The sequence below is a fragment of the Canis lupus genome, chromosome 19, assembly GCF_011100685.1.
Source record: "Canis lupus familiaris isolate Mischka breed German Shepherd chromosome 19, alternate assembly UU_Cfam_GSD_1.0, whole genome shotgun sequence".
Taxonomy (NCBI): Eukaryota; Metazoa; Chordata; class Mammalia; order Carnivora; family Canidae; genus Canis; species Canis lupus.
This window is the reverse complement of record NC_049240.1, coordinates 55,325,958-55,339,533: the sequence shown is the minus strand read 5'-3', so window position 1 is coordinate 55,339,533 and position 13,576 is coordinate 55,325,958. Positions and strand designations below refer to the sequence as shown.

Below are 13,576 nucleotides of genomic sequence, written 5' to 3'. Positions count from 1 at the left end.
TTTCCACTTCAATCACCCTGGAGGATGTTTCCCCAAAGGCCTCTCGGGTGGAAAGCGGGTGTCTCTACCTTCATAAAGCAGGGTTCACATTTCTATGGTGTAGGCCCAATTCCACCACAACACACGAAACAAAAGCACTCAGTATCATCAGAAAAACTGGACTTTGAAAAAAAAATCTTTTTCCCTGGTGCTGCGCATTGTCCATGCGGACATCCAGAAGGCTGAGTACGAGGATTACTGGTTTGCACACAGAGAGGACGACGGTGACCAGTGAGCCACGGGGCTCACCACATGTACACGTTACGCAGATTCCCTCAAGGTCAGGCTGGAAGATCACAGTCATCATCAGTCACCAATTAAAAACTCCGGGAGCTCAAGACCAGCCATCCCAAGCACACGCTGCAGGCACAGTCACGCCGACGCACGTAAATGAGGTACAACACACCGCAGCTGAGACTGGCCTGCGTCCGCCCTTCACGAGCGCGTCATCCTAGGTTAGCTCTCTGGACAGACCTGAGCTTTACGCGGGGTTCGGTGTGTGACTCCGCAGGAGGTGCGGGAGCTTCTGGGAATCTAGGGAACTGGCACATGTACCCTCGCAGAATTATGCGCAGTGAAACAACTGCTACGATCTTTCCTTCCTGAAGTCATGATGAAACCTCATAAAACAGAGGCTACCTGGGCCGAGCGTGTCTGGTTCACTGTGCTACTGTCCCCGAGAGGCAGCACTGGCTTCCCTGGTCTGGGACACCCGAGGCAGCCGAGCCACTCCCGTCCCATGGGATTCTGATGGGTCCCAGCCTCCGTCAACAGCTCATGGGGATGTTCCCGTAACAGCAGGCGTACAACTGGCTTCTTGGCCGGTTCTCACTCTCACGGTGCATCACAGCTTAATGTGGGAGGAGGCGGAGGACAGGCTTGGAAGGAACCTCATTTCCTTTCGGCCCGTCCGCCGGCTGCCAGGCTGATGGTTTTTCACTGTGATTACGGAGCTGCTGGTTTTCCAGGCTTCTGTGGAACTGGGGGGGGTGGCGGGGGGAGTCAGGGCAAGTGAACTGCCACAAAACCAGCTGTTCTTACACCAGGATTCACTTGTTTTTCCTAAATAAAAGCTCCCCAGATTGCTGCAAGACTAGCTAATTCCCAGAATTCTGAAAAAGTTGATTCTGGCATATTTTGCCAGTTGCCTCATTGTTTTTATGGATGACAGCATTCAGAGAGTCCCTAACGTCCAGATCAGACGCTTAGAGACCACTTTCTGCCCAAGAAAGTCCTTCTGAATATGTGTTAATGAGAGCAGGTCTAATGAGGTCCTGAAACAATCAGGCCTCTCTGGTGACTCAGGGCAGCTTCCTGGAGACACGAGGGTTGGAGGGAACACTCTCAGATTCCAGAGGAAAAAACAAGGGGACAGACTATTTAGTGGAGGGATGGGAAACCAATGCCGGGACCACCAGAACATAGTCCCTAAATGCTGGCTGCCCTGAGAACCTTTCTTCTCGCCTTTGGGCACACAGAGCTTTGGGGCTCTGGATGCCTGGATATAAGAGATGGTTTCCAGAAGGCAGAGAACAGCCCCGAGTCCAATTTCTGGAGCGCCTGCCATTTGTACAAAAAAAAAAAAAAAAAAGAGAGAGAGAGAGAGAGAGAGATGAATATTTAGGTTTTTTGTTTTTTGTTTTTTTTTTTTTTGAGGTCTCAAGAATTTTAAGAAAAGCCTGTCTTTTGAGAAGTCATTTTGACCAAAACCTTAGAAGGGAAACCAATACCACCAAATTTCCCAGACCTTCCTCATTAACTTTGAGAACTCTCTGCTATCCTGTCCAAAGCACTGAATTAAAACTAAAATGTTCCCCTAGCATTTGAAGAGGAGACACTGTCTTGGAGGAGCTGCCAATTGGAATTCAAAAAATTCTGTGACTATGGAAAAAAACCAGATCACAAAACGGACTCAAGATCAAAACCAAACATAAATGGCTCCAATCACTTGCATTAAATGTAGGCACCAGCAGTTATACGTACACGAAATAATAAAAAAGTCCTAAGTCAAGGCTAGGATAACAGGCACACGAAGCTCAGCAATTTCTACAAATGCCTTTTAAGAACCACTAAACAAAACATTTCCTGTTTAGTGCCACTGTGACAGGTGCCATCTGAGCCCCTGCTTCATGCGCGGCAACGAATGTGCTGAGAAGCAGGTGGTGAACGGCTCGACCTGCACAGAAGTGGTAGCAGGTGCCACCGGGAAAGGAGGTGTTGGTTTTAAAAGCCCTTCAGCAGAATGACGGATGAGTGAGCTCCAACCCGCCGACTTAGTCTAGTAAGAAATGACAAGGCAAGCAAAACCTGAAATTTTGCCTCCGGAAAAAAAAAGACTGGCAAGCCTGGCAAAGGAAAGCCAGGGCAGCTGCTGCCTGGAATCTGCCTACTACAGATCAGACCCTAAGAAGTTCCCCTGCCAGGCACACGTTGGCAGCCTGAGTCACACATACTGTTGGTTAGATTCTGGTTAGACTCATGCTGTGCTGTCCTTCAACCGCTGCTCACTACGAGAGGGTCAGAAATGAAGCTATGGTCATTAGGAACTAGCTCCTCATGTTTAGGGATATGACAGACAAGTCGGACGACATCAAACTAAAAGGCTTCTGCACAGAAAGGAAATGAAGTAAAAGGTAACCTACAAGATAGAAAAAAATATTTGCAAAACATCAATATCCAAAACCTCTCAGGAACCCCAGTACTCAACAGCAAAAGAAAAAAAAAAAAACAAATAATCCAACTTAAAGAATAGGCAAAGGACTCGAACAGGCATTTCTCCAAAGACGACGTACAAATGACCGACAGTATCTACAAAGATGCTCAACATTACTAATCATCAGGGAAATGCAGTCAAAACCACAATGTGACATTCACCTCACTGCCGTCAGGATGACTGTTACCAAAAAACCCCACAAAACAACAACAACAAAAACCAAGAGGTTCCAAGTGTTGGCAATGATGTGGAGAAACTAAAACCCTTGAGTGCTGTTGGGGGAGGGGGGATATAAGTTATACAGACACTATGGGAAAAAGTAAGGAGTTCCCCTCAAAAACAAAAATACAACTGCCATATGATCCAGCAACTTCACTTCCAGTATTTATCCAAAATAATTGAAATCAAAATCTCAAAGAGGCATCTGCACACCTGTACGCACTGCAGCATTATTTGTAACAGCCAAGACGCAAACACAATCCAAACGCCCATCAACAGATGAGTGGATAAGGAAAATGTGGTTAAAAAAAATAATAATTATGTGACACAGCAGCGGTGGTAGCTGATGCTACTGTGTTAATCATGCTGCAATACATGAATTCTTCAAATCGACAGGCTGTACATCTGAAAGTTCCACATTATACAATTAGAGCTCATAAAAAATATTATATATTCACACACACACAAACACTAAGTCATGAAAGACAAAGCAAAGATAAGGAACTGTTCCAAGTTAAAGGACGCTACACAGACACAACTACTAAATGATCCTTAGCATTGGATCCCGGACAGATAAAAATGAAAAAAAAAAAAAAAAAAGTAATGGAAGACAGTGGGATAACTGATGAAACAATCAGACTGGACTAAGAAAGTGTCAATATTGAAACATTCTGATCTTGGTCACTGTGTCGTGGTTAATAAGAGTAGGTCTTTGTCTTAGGAAATCTACATTGGGATAATTAGGGGGGAAAAGGCACAATTCTGTAACCTGCTTTCAAAGGGTTAGAAAGGGTGTATGTTTACAAAAGCAGATGCATAAACAGAATAAACAAAATATTAATAATTTTTAAATCTGTATAAAGAGCATAAGAGGGATCACTGTACTCTTCTAATTTTTTCAAATTTTAAACAGTATCAAAATAAAAAGTGAAAAGTAAATGTAAATATATCCAATGGAATATTAGTGGTTTAAAAAAAAAAAGGAAAAGGAAATCCTGCAACGTGTACCAACAGGGATGACCCCTGAGGTGTCCTAAGTGAAATAAGTACAAACATATGAGCCTGTTTAAAGGTATCTAAAACAGTCCAACTTTTATTTTTATTTATTTATTTTTTTAAGATTTTATTTATTTATGAGAGACACAGAAAGAGGCAGAGACACAGGCAGAGGGAGGAGCAGACTCCACGCAGGGAGCCCGACGTGGGACTAGACCCCGGGTCTCCAGGGTCACGCCCTGGGCTGAAGGCAGACGCTCAACCGCCGAGCCACCCGGGCGTCCCCAGTCCAACTTTTAGAAGCCGGAACAGAACGGTGGTTGCCAGGGCTGAGTGGAGGGGGACACTGGAAATTGCTAGTCGATGGGTATAAAGTTTCAGTTACACAAGGTAAGTGCTAGAGATCTGCTGCCCAACACTCTGCCTGAAGTTACCAGTACTGATTTGTGCACTTAAAAATCTGTTAGGAGGGTAAGATCTCATGTTAAGTGTTCTTAAGACCATAAAAAAATAAAAGGAGATGGGATGCCTGGGTGGTACAGCCGGTGAAGCGTCCGCCTCTTGATTTCAGCGCAGGTCACCTCAGGGTCCTGAGAGCGAGCCCCGTGTCCAGCTCCATGCTCAGCACAGAGTCTGCTTAAAACTCTCTCTCCCTCACCCTCTCCCTCTGCTCCTCCATCTCTAAAATAAACAAATCTTTTAAAAAATAAATAAAACCAGTATATTTTAAAAAAATAGGTGATGAACATGAGAATGAAGGATACATAACGTGTCCACGAGAATGCTGGAGGTACAGGAGAAAGGACACTGCTTCGGAACAAAAGCCAGATTGTCCAACGGTGGGTACGTGCAGGGATCTACGCCTGCAAAGCATCCAGCACTTGGTAAACGCCAAGGGAAGCCGCTGCTCACCTGGCAATACCTTGAAATAAGCCTGGTCAGGCAACCCATTGTTTTAACTACATATACTTCTTTTTGGACACTCAGACCTCCTCTCGTGGGTGGGCTGCGTGCGTACAGGTCTGCCTCCCCCCGTGACCCCGAACTATCCACAGACAACAAATTACTGTAGAAGCTTGAATGAGTGTTTCCTGGTCTGACCTAAACCAGACTTTCTCAGAGTCTGGCAAAAAAAATGTTTTTTTTTTTTGAAAGTCTATAGACTGTTCTTGCCAATATGTGTGAAGTCGGTAATATCGAAGCCCTAATGGCAACTGGAAAAGGGCACATTTTTTTCTCTTACAAACAGTATTTTCAAACAGTCTAACTATTCAGATAATCAAGCTAATATCTACCTATAAATAAAACTCAGAAAAAAATTTTTTAAAATAAAAAATAAATAAATAAAACTCAGTAATTAGAACTTCCTTAGAAGTGAAGGTGAGGGTTCAACTCAACTGCGACGCAATGCCAACTGGGTATGTCACACAATTTGGCATAATTTTATTAGTCTTTTATGGTTCCAAGGTCTGGGCTTAATATAACTTTACCAAGATTTGGGGTTTTAGGTTTCCTCTCTTACCCTTCAGACATGACATCACTTGGGCATATTTCTTCTATCAATTAAACTCATAAAATATATGATGCTGAGAAAAATGAAGCAAAAGCACTTTCTGATGGTCTCTGCAGCCAAAAGAAACAGAGCTCAAAGAGCTGAATCCAGACAGTTCGAAGTGGAGGTAAAGAGAGAAAGGGAAACAGAGGATAAGGAGGGCGGAGGGAGACACAGACAGAGGCATACAAACCTCCTAAGGAACCTTTTTTTATTAGTTACTGAAATTTTCCATTTATCTACATTTCCCATCACAGGACCAGCTAACAACTAGAACAGAACCTGTGAATCAAAAGATTTCCATATATGCTTTTTGAATGGAATAAGTGAACAAACAGGCTGCCAATTCATCACATGAAGAGTCTGAACTTTCTGGTTTTTCACTGAATTCCCTTTGACAAAGGCATTTGCTACTGAATTGCTAATTAATCCATATATATCCCCGTGTGAGGCTGTTCAAGGAAACCGCCTATCTCCTGTGACCTTTAAATAGAAATATTTCTATGTTTATCCCAAATCGCCCTCTTTTCACAAGCCTTCAATAGATCTTTGCCAATGAGCTAAAATGACAATTCCTGGCCTGGCCTTCAAAATATTACATAAACTGGCTCTAAACTGCTTCCAGCCAGACTCATCTATTCATTGTTTCCTAAACAAACCATGTGGTCTTACCACTGAGCCATGGCTCGCAACACCCACCCCCCCCTTCCACAGTCTATCCTGCAAGTCCTACTGCTCTTGCACATCCAGACCACGTTGCGAATCTTCCCTAGGTTTTACTGTTCACTCTAGCTTCTAAAGCTCCATACTTTGGTTTTGGTTATACTCATGACACTTAACAAAAGTCAGGGTGCAGGAGCGCACGCGCACGCACACACACACGTATTTTCTCAATCAAGTCATAAAAACATTTGACATAGAAGTCAGAAGACTAATTACAAATTCTGGCTCTAAAAAAATACAAAATAAAAAAATACAAAATAAAAAAAAAAACACAAATTCTGGCTCTAGGACACCTGGGTGGCTCAGGGGTTGGGCACCTGCCTTCGGGACCGAGTCCGGCTCCCTGCATGGAGCCTGCTTCTCCCTCTGCCTGGGTCTCTGCCTCTCGCTCTGTGTCTCTCATGAATGAATAAATAAATGAATCTTTAAAAAAAAAATTCTGGCTCTATCACTAAGTATAGATAACTTCTCTGAGCCTTGGCTTTCTCATCTGTAAAATGGGACTAATAATCCTTGAATACCTCCCAAAAGGTTTCATGAAGATGGGTCCTTTAGCAGCCATGGACCATATACAAATAGTTTATGTATCTTTCTGCAGCCCCAGCATGTTGGCAAAGCACCCTTCACATACTGATAAGTCTTGTGGATAAAGGTCCTGGACCAGCTGTAGGAAGTTCCTGAGGCATCTTCGATTTTTCCCTCAATCCTATGTGGTTAGTATTGACCGACTACTCACTATTGAGCCAAGTTCTTTACAGGAATTAATGTAATCTCACAACAGGTGCGTCCGGTCCCTGAGCCTCGTCTCTGCCAACCAGAGGACTGTGAGCAGTACCCCGGCCGGACGACTTCCATATCTCAGCCTCTCTCAGTTGGTCTTCCATCGGAGAAAAGACCCGACGAAGAGGTGAAACAAGTGAAGTCGGAGCTTCTCAGAGCGGGAAAGGTTTGACCCACCTGCCAGTGTGGCATATGCACCACAAGCTCTAATTAAAGCTGTCACCACTGTCACTAGCAGGGCCATTAAAACAAGCTCCTAGCTGAAAAGCCGAAATGTGTACACTCTTAACTCAGGTACATTTTTTCTCTTTTCTCAACTTGAAATAAACAAAAGAATACAAAAATCTGAAACACAACAGCCCAATACCTTCGGTTGTCTCTGCTTAGAAAATGTGCTGAAGAGTAAAACCGAAAGTCTGTCGTTGCAGATTATTTTTTTACAAAGTCTGCAAATTTAGAAAGCCTTTATTTTATAGATAATTACTGCATTTTCTGGAACCTCAGATCTTCAGGACAAAAGTCTATCAGGTTAAGGGGTTTCTTCAACATTTCTCTTCCCCCAGAAATAATATTCAAGGGATACCTGGGGGGCTCAGCAGTTGAGCGTCTGCCTTCAGCCCAGGGCGTGACCCCGGGGTCCTGGGATCGAGTCCTGGTCAGGCTCCCCGCATGGAGCCTGCTTCTCCCTCTCCTGTGTCTCTGACTCTGTCTCTCATGAATAAATAAATAAAATATTTTTAAAAAAGAAATAACATTCAAATGCTGCCTGTAATGACAGTCTCCTCATTCTTTCTTCTCCCACTTCTTTTCTCTTGCTTTTTGTTTTTACCTTTTTATTTTTTTTGTCTTTATTCTTTATTTTCCTTTTCTCTCTAAATTCAGTGGTAATGAAAATTTCAGTCAGTACCTGCCATCTAATCTGATGAACAGAGAGAACTCAAGCTTTGAGAATAACTTTTAATCTATTTTTCTTCATAGTTTCTTCCTCCTTTAAGTTGGATTCTATGGAAATAGATTTTTCAGTATCTTCCCATACAGGAAGTTTGAGTTAAGAAGGAGGAACACATTAGAACAAAAATACAGATTACAACTCCCAATAACGAAGACCATTAAAGATCTGAGTTGATTTTGTATAACTTGGGGGCAGAAGAGGGAAGCGAACAGAGACTAGCTATCATTTTAGAAATTGCACACCTAATTTACACAAACTGGCAAATGATCAGAACGGAGTTCTCCTTGTTGTGAATCAAAATGAAAAAAAATGCTTTAGCTTCTGAATGCACAATTCAGAGATTTTTTTTCTAACCTCCTATTATAATGGTTCAAAGCTAAGAGGTTACATGACTTTCTTCCCCAACAATTAAAATTCAAGGTAAAACGCTACTGTTGAAATAAAAGAACTTGAAGGGGCTTCCAAGAGCTCCAGTCTTCTTCTAGAATACCTCTTACTTTATGAGCAAACGGGTACAGAGTTGTGTTCCCACATTATCTGAATACGATCAGGAAAACTGCCGCGAACCCAAGTATCTATTGCAGCAAAGCCTCATCGACGGCATATGGGCCAACGGCCCGCGAGGGACTTGGTCTGCAGGACGCAGGTAGCTCCTTGGAGAGAAGGGGCTTGGCACGGCGCCTCGCTGACGAGATGTATCCAACGAATCATGCCTGAGACCCCTCCAGATTCCAACTTGGCTGTCTCTACTAATGATTCTCTTTCTCTTCAATCATATACAAAACGTTCTCTTTACCACTGTGACCACCGAGTCAATTTCAGAACATCTTACTTGGCCTTTGCTCTATGTCCTAGGTTGTCGGATACCCCCTGCATAGGTCCAAGTGTCAGCAATCTTCCTCCACTCAACATCCAGTACATTCGCCAGGCTCTGCACACTTGAAAAGATCAACCACCTCATACGATTTCCGATGCCACTGCCGAACAAATGAAACCAAACTCGAAAATTCAAGATTCTTTATAATGTGGCCTCTCCCTAACGGACTCATAGGTATATACTACATGTGTTTTAGGTCTGTTCCAAAACATTATAAAATTTTTTTTTTGAGAAAACCTCACTCATAATCTCCCCTTTGGTTAAAAAAAAAAAAAAAAAAAAGACTGTTTTCTTTAACAACCTTCCCTTTGAATGCCATCCCATCTGCAAATAGGTGACAGTCAAATTGCATAAATACAGAACTTTTTGTCTTACTCTTGTCATTTGTTTAGGAAACACCTTTTCATGTTTCTGTTTTGTGATAGCTAGATTGATCAGCTACACCGACCAGCATGTTGATCGGGGTCTCTACGAGCTCCTCGGCATCTTTGCGTGAAGTAGAAAAAGGCTACTTCTTCTGAGAAGTATTAGCAAATGCTCCTCCTGCAGGGCACAACTCCCGTAAAGACATGTGCACACCCTGATGTGAAAACAGGCTTCTTACTGAAGGTAGAGAAAAAAAATCATCCTGTGCATAAGCAGGCAGGATAATATGGCTTAGAAGCTGGATTTGGGCCAGCTCACTTCATATCCTCCCTCTCATACTCACTGGTTGATCCCACGCAAGCTGCTTAACCACCAGAGACCTCAGTTTCTTCTCAGGGAGAAGAAACTTCTCCTATTTATTTCTCTTATAAAACCACCGTGAGCAGTAAATCACGGAAGGTCCTTAGAACGGTGCCTAGCACGGAGGTGACACTCAGCTTTTCTTCCCAATAAAAATTATATCAATGTTACCTACATCTTTGTGACTATTTTTAAATACTCTAAAAAAAATCAGTTCCATGAAAAAAAAATATGCATCAACAAAGATCTAAATTTAAAGTCCATCTCTTTGTGTAAATTCACTAAAGATATAGGGGGTAAATGGAATGGTGACTATTCAGGAGATCTCATTCCTTTAACATAGTAAGCTCAGGAAAAACAGTGAAATTTGTTCTGGGAATCATAGGGATAAATACTTACAGAAGTTAACATCTTAGAGGAAATGTGGATCCTGATTTCCTCAACACACTGGGGTCAGTTGGAGTGACCTACAAGGCCTTTCCTGCTTTGTTTGGATGTATAGGACCTAATCTCTCCATTAAATCACCCTCTGCCCCGTCACAAAGCTTCTGTTCTAGAAAAGACAGGCTCTTCCCCTTTTCCCAAACATGCCTCATCTTTGCTGTAAGCTTTTGCTCATCTCCTGCTTCTTCACTTTACTTCCACCAGAAGCACTTTCCTCAGCCCAAACACCAGCTCTGGCCATCACCCAAAGTCCCAATTAAAATCTGACCCCTTTTTGCAGGCTCCTAGTGCTCCACGCATCTATTTATTTTATTTTTTATATAAATTTATTTTTTATTGGTGTTCAATTTATGAACATACAGAATAACACCCAGTGCTCATCGCGTCAAGTGCCCCCCTCAGTGTCTGTCACCCAGTCACCCCCACCCCCCGCCCTCCTCCCCTTCCACCACCCCTAGTTCATTTCCCAGAGTTAGGAGTCTCTCATGGTCTGTCTCCCTTTATGGTATTTCCCACTCATCTCTTCTCCTTTCCCCGTTATTCCCTTTCACTATTTTTTATATTCCCCAAATGAATGAGACCATATAATGTTTGTCCTTCTCCGATTGACTTATTTCACTCAGCATAATACCCTCCAGGTCCATCCACGTTGAAGCAAACGGTGGGTATTTGTCATTTCTAATGGCTGAGGAATATTCCACGCATTTCTTTAAAAACTCAAAACATAGGGTACGTGGGGGGCTCAGTTGGTTAAGTATCTGCCTTTGGCTCGGGTCATGATCACAGGGTCCTGGGATCGAGCCCTGCATAGGGCTCTTGGCTCCTCAGGGAGCCTGCTTCTCCCTCTCCCTCTGCTTGTGGTCCTGCTCAGGCTCGCTCTCTCTCAAATGAATAAATAAAAACTCTTAAAAAACTCAAAACGTTTATTTACTGTCTGTGCCACTCCTTATTTAAGTCTAATGGCATTAAACGTTCTTAAAAATCACTTTCTCTTACACCTGAATTAATACAACCTTTGTCTTCAAAAACCTAGCATCACACATGTGCATATAGAGCATCACTTATTGTAGCTAGACCTACAGCCACATCAACAGAAATCTTACCTGAAGGAACACCCTGCTCTAGGCTTACAAGGCGCACAATCCCGGTCCTCTGCATCCACATCAACATTTTTACCACTGGCCAAGCAGACAAATTCATGGTAACACAGAATGTAACAGCTAATATAACTAAAGGTCAATGTCCTGCCCTAAAATTTTTAATCATCCATTTTAAATAAACAATAAAGTCTGAAGATAAAGAGGAGAATGTGCATCAATGTTAAAATTTTGTTTAAAAACACTGTTTTTGGGGCGCCTGGGTGGCTCAGTGGTTTGGTGCCTGCCTTTGGCCCAGAGAATGATCCTGGAGTCCGAGGATCGAGTCCCACATCGGGCTCCCTGCATGGAGCCTGCTTCTCTCTCTGCCTGTGTCTCTGCCTCTCTCTGTGTCTCTCATGAATAAATAAAATCTTTAAAAAAATAAAATAAAATAAAAGCACTGGTTTTCTTTGTCATTAATGAACATTTGTAAAGTGTTTTAGATTTCTTAAAATCTCATTTCCTTTTCTAAGTTAATACTTTTTGCCAGGTGATAGAGGACAAGACTATGGAATCTATGTTATTATCTGGAGATTAAGATGAGGAAACTAAAAATCTGCATTTGGATACAGAAGACATATTCCCATCAAACAAAGCTACCCGAATAAGCTACAGAACACGAATTAATACCCTTGTATCGTTTCCCCCAAAACTGTAACATTAAGACCATACACCTTCAAGGGTCAGATTCTTAAACTAAGGAATCATAATATGATAACAGAGTGCATCCAAGCGTAAAAGGCAGTGGGCTTTACTCCAGTACAGGGTGATGGTGAGCCATGACGTTATCATATTATAACATGGGGAGCAGTCCTGATGCCCTGCCACCATGCACTACAAGCTCTCGTGGGTATCATGTGCACCCGTGACTTACGAGATTTTCCGGTTTGAAGCCTCATCACCAGTGTGTAAACTGAAGCTGCTCCAGAGGCAACAGGGGGAGAAGCAGCTCTGGTGGCATTTGAACTGAAGATACTCAGGCAGAGAAACCAATCTGGTGGCGGCGTATGAAATGAATGGAACCGGAGCAAGAGAAGACAGTAGGACAGGAAAGAACAAAGTAGAGGAAGAGAAGACAATCAGCACTGAGATGGCGGGATGAAAAAGGACGATGCAAAGAAAGCCAGAAAGTGAAGGAAGTGTGGGGAGCAAAGCAAGGGGAGAGGAGGTGGAGGAGGAAGAGAAAAAAAATGTAAACAATCTTTGAGTTTATGAAAAGCAACATGTACCATATGCCTGTACTTCGGATTGCTGTTTTGTTTTGTTTTAAAGTCACAGATGCTATCAAATAACCCAAGGAAGAGTCAGAATCCAGGCACAACTCCATGTGCTGGAGTATCACTGATCTGCACTGTTAAGCCTCAGGCCAAGAAGAGGCATGAAAGTTACTGCCGCGTTGATTTTCTGGAGTTCCTAGAGCCCATGAAGGAAGAGTCAAAGGAAATCCTAATGTTCTGTTCCTCCAGAAGAATGTGATGTTGGTTCCTTGGCTGGTCATCTTCTGGCACATCTGCTAGGTTCTGAGTCTCTTAGAATAGCATTTCCATCACGTCTCTCTCTACATGTTTGGTCTATTTTTCCAATTTAGAATGAATTCTAGCAAGGTCTACCTTGAGCCAACTGTCGAGCAAGTGAGGCTGGACACGGATGTCCCTCCCTGGACCACGCCTTCTAGGGTTCAGTCCTCCCTGAATCAAAAAATTCCCAGATTTTATTGCCTCCTTCATTATTCCACAAACTACATGATCTCAATGAACAGTCTTCAGTAGTTCAAAACTAGGCATAATCAATTATTAATGAGAAAAATGAATACTTATTAAGGTTTTGGCTGGCCCATATGTGATACATTCCAGGTAAGAAATGGTAAAAAAAAAAAAAAAAAAAAAGGCAAATTAAAATGTGCTTTGTCAATTAAATTCCTTGCACATAATTATATCTATACTAACGGTAAGAGTTTCCATTCGCATATGAAGGTCATTAGGGAATTCTTCGGGCACGAACGCCCTTTCTTCAACTTCCAAATCAGCCTTGTCCACATGTAAAGTTGACGCAGACTAGCAAGTCCTATAGCTCTTGGCCTGTTGCAAATACCACGAGATGGAATGAAACACTGCTCTTCATTATTACGGAACCATTCAAAACCCATTAATATTCCTGGCATTTCCAAACACGGAAAATCTGAAAGGTTGATTGGAAGCATCATATTCAAATGTCAAACCCTTCAGCAAAACTGAACTTCATTATCGAGGTATTAACTTTCTTTGACCAGAACCCAAGTCAAAGGGACAAGAGGTTATTAAAAGACTAATCACATTTAAAGTCTGAAAGCCACATTTTCAGCGATTTGCTACTTGACACACGGACCCTACGACCAAGGACCCAGTACCCATGGGGATCTCCAACACTGACAGGAGCA

General features: G+C 42.6%; 1 protein-coding gene across 1 annotated transcript in view; it reads right to left on the bottom strand.

The window, feature by feature from the left end:
* FMNL2 (formin like 2) overlaps positions 1 to 13,576 on the bottom strand; it is a 261,397-nt gene that overhangs the window by 68,914 nt on the left and 178,907 nt on the right.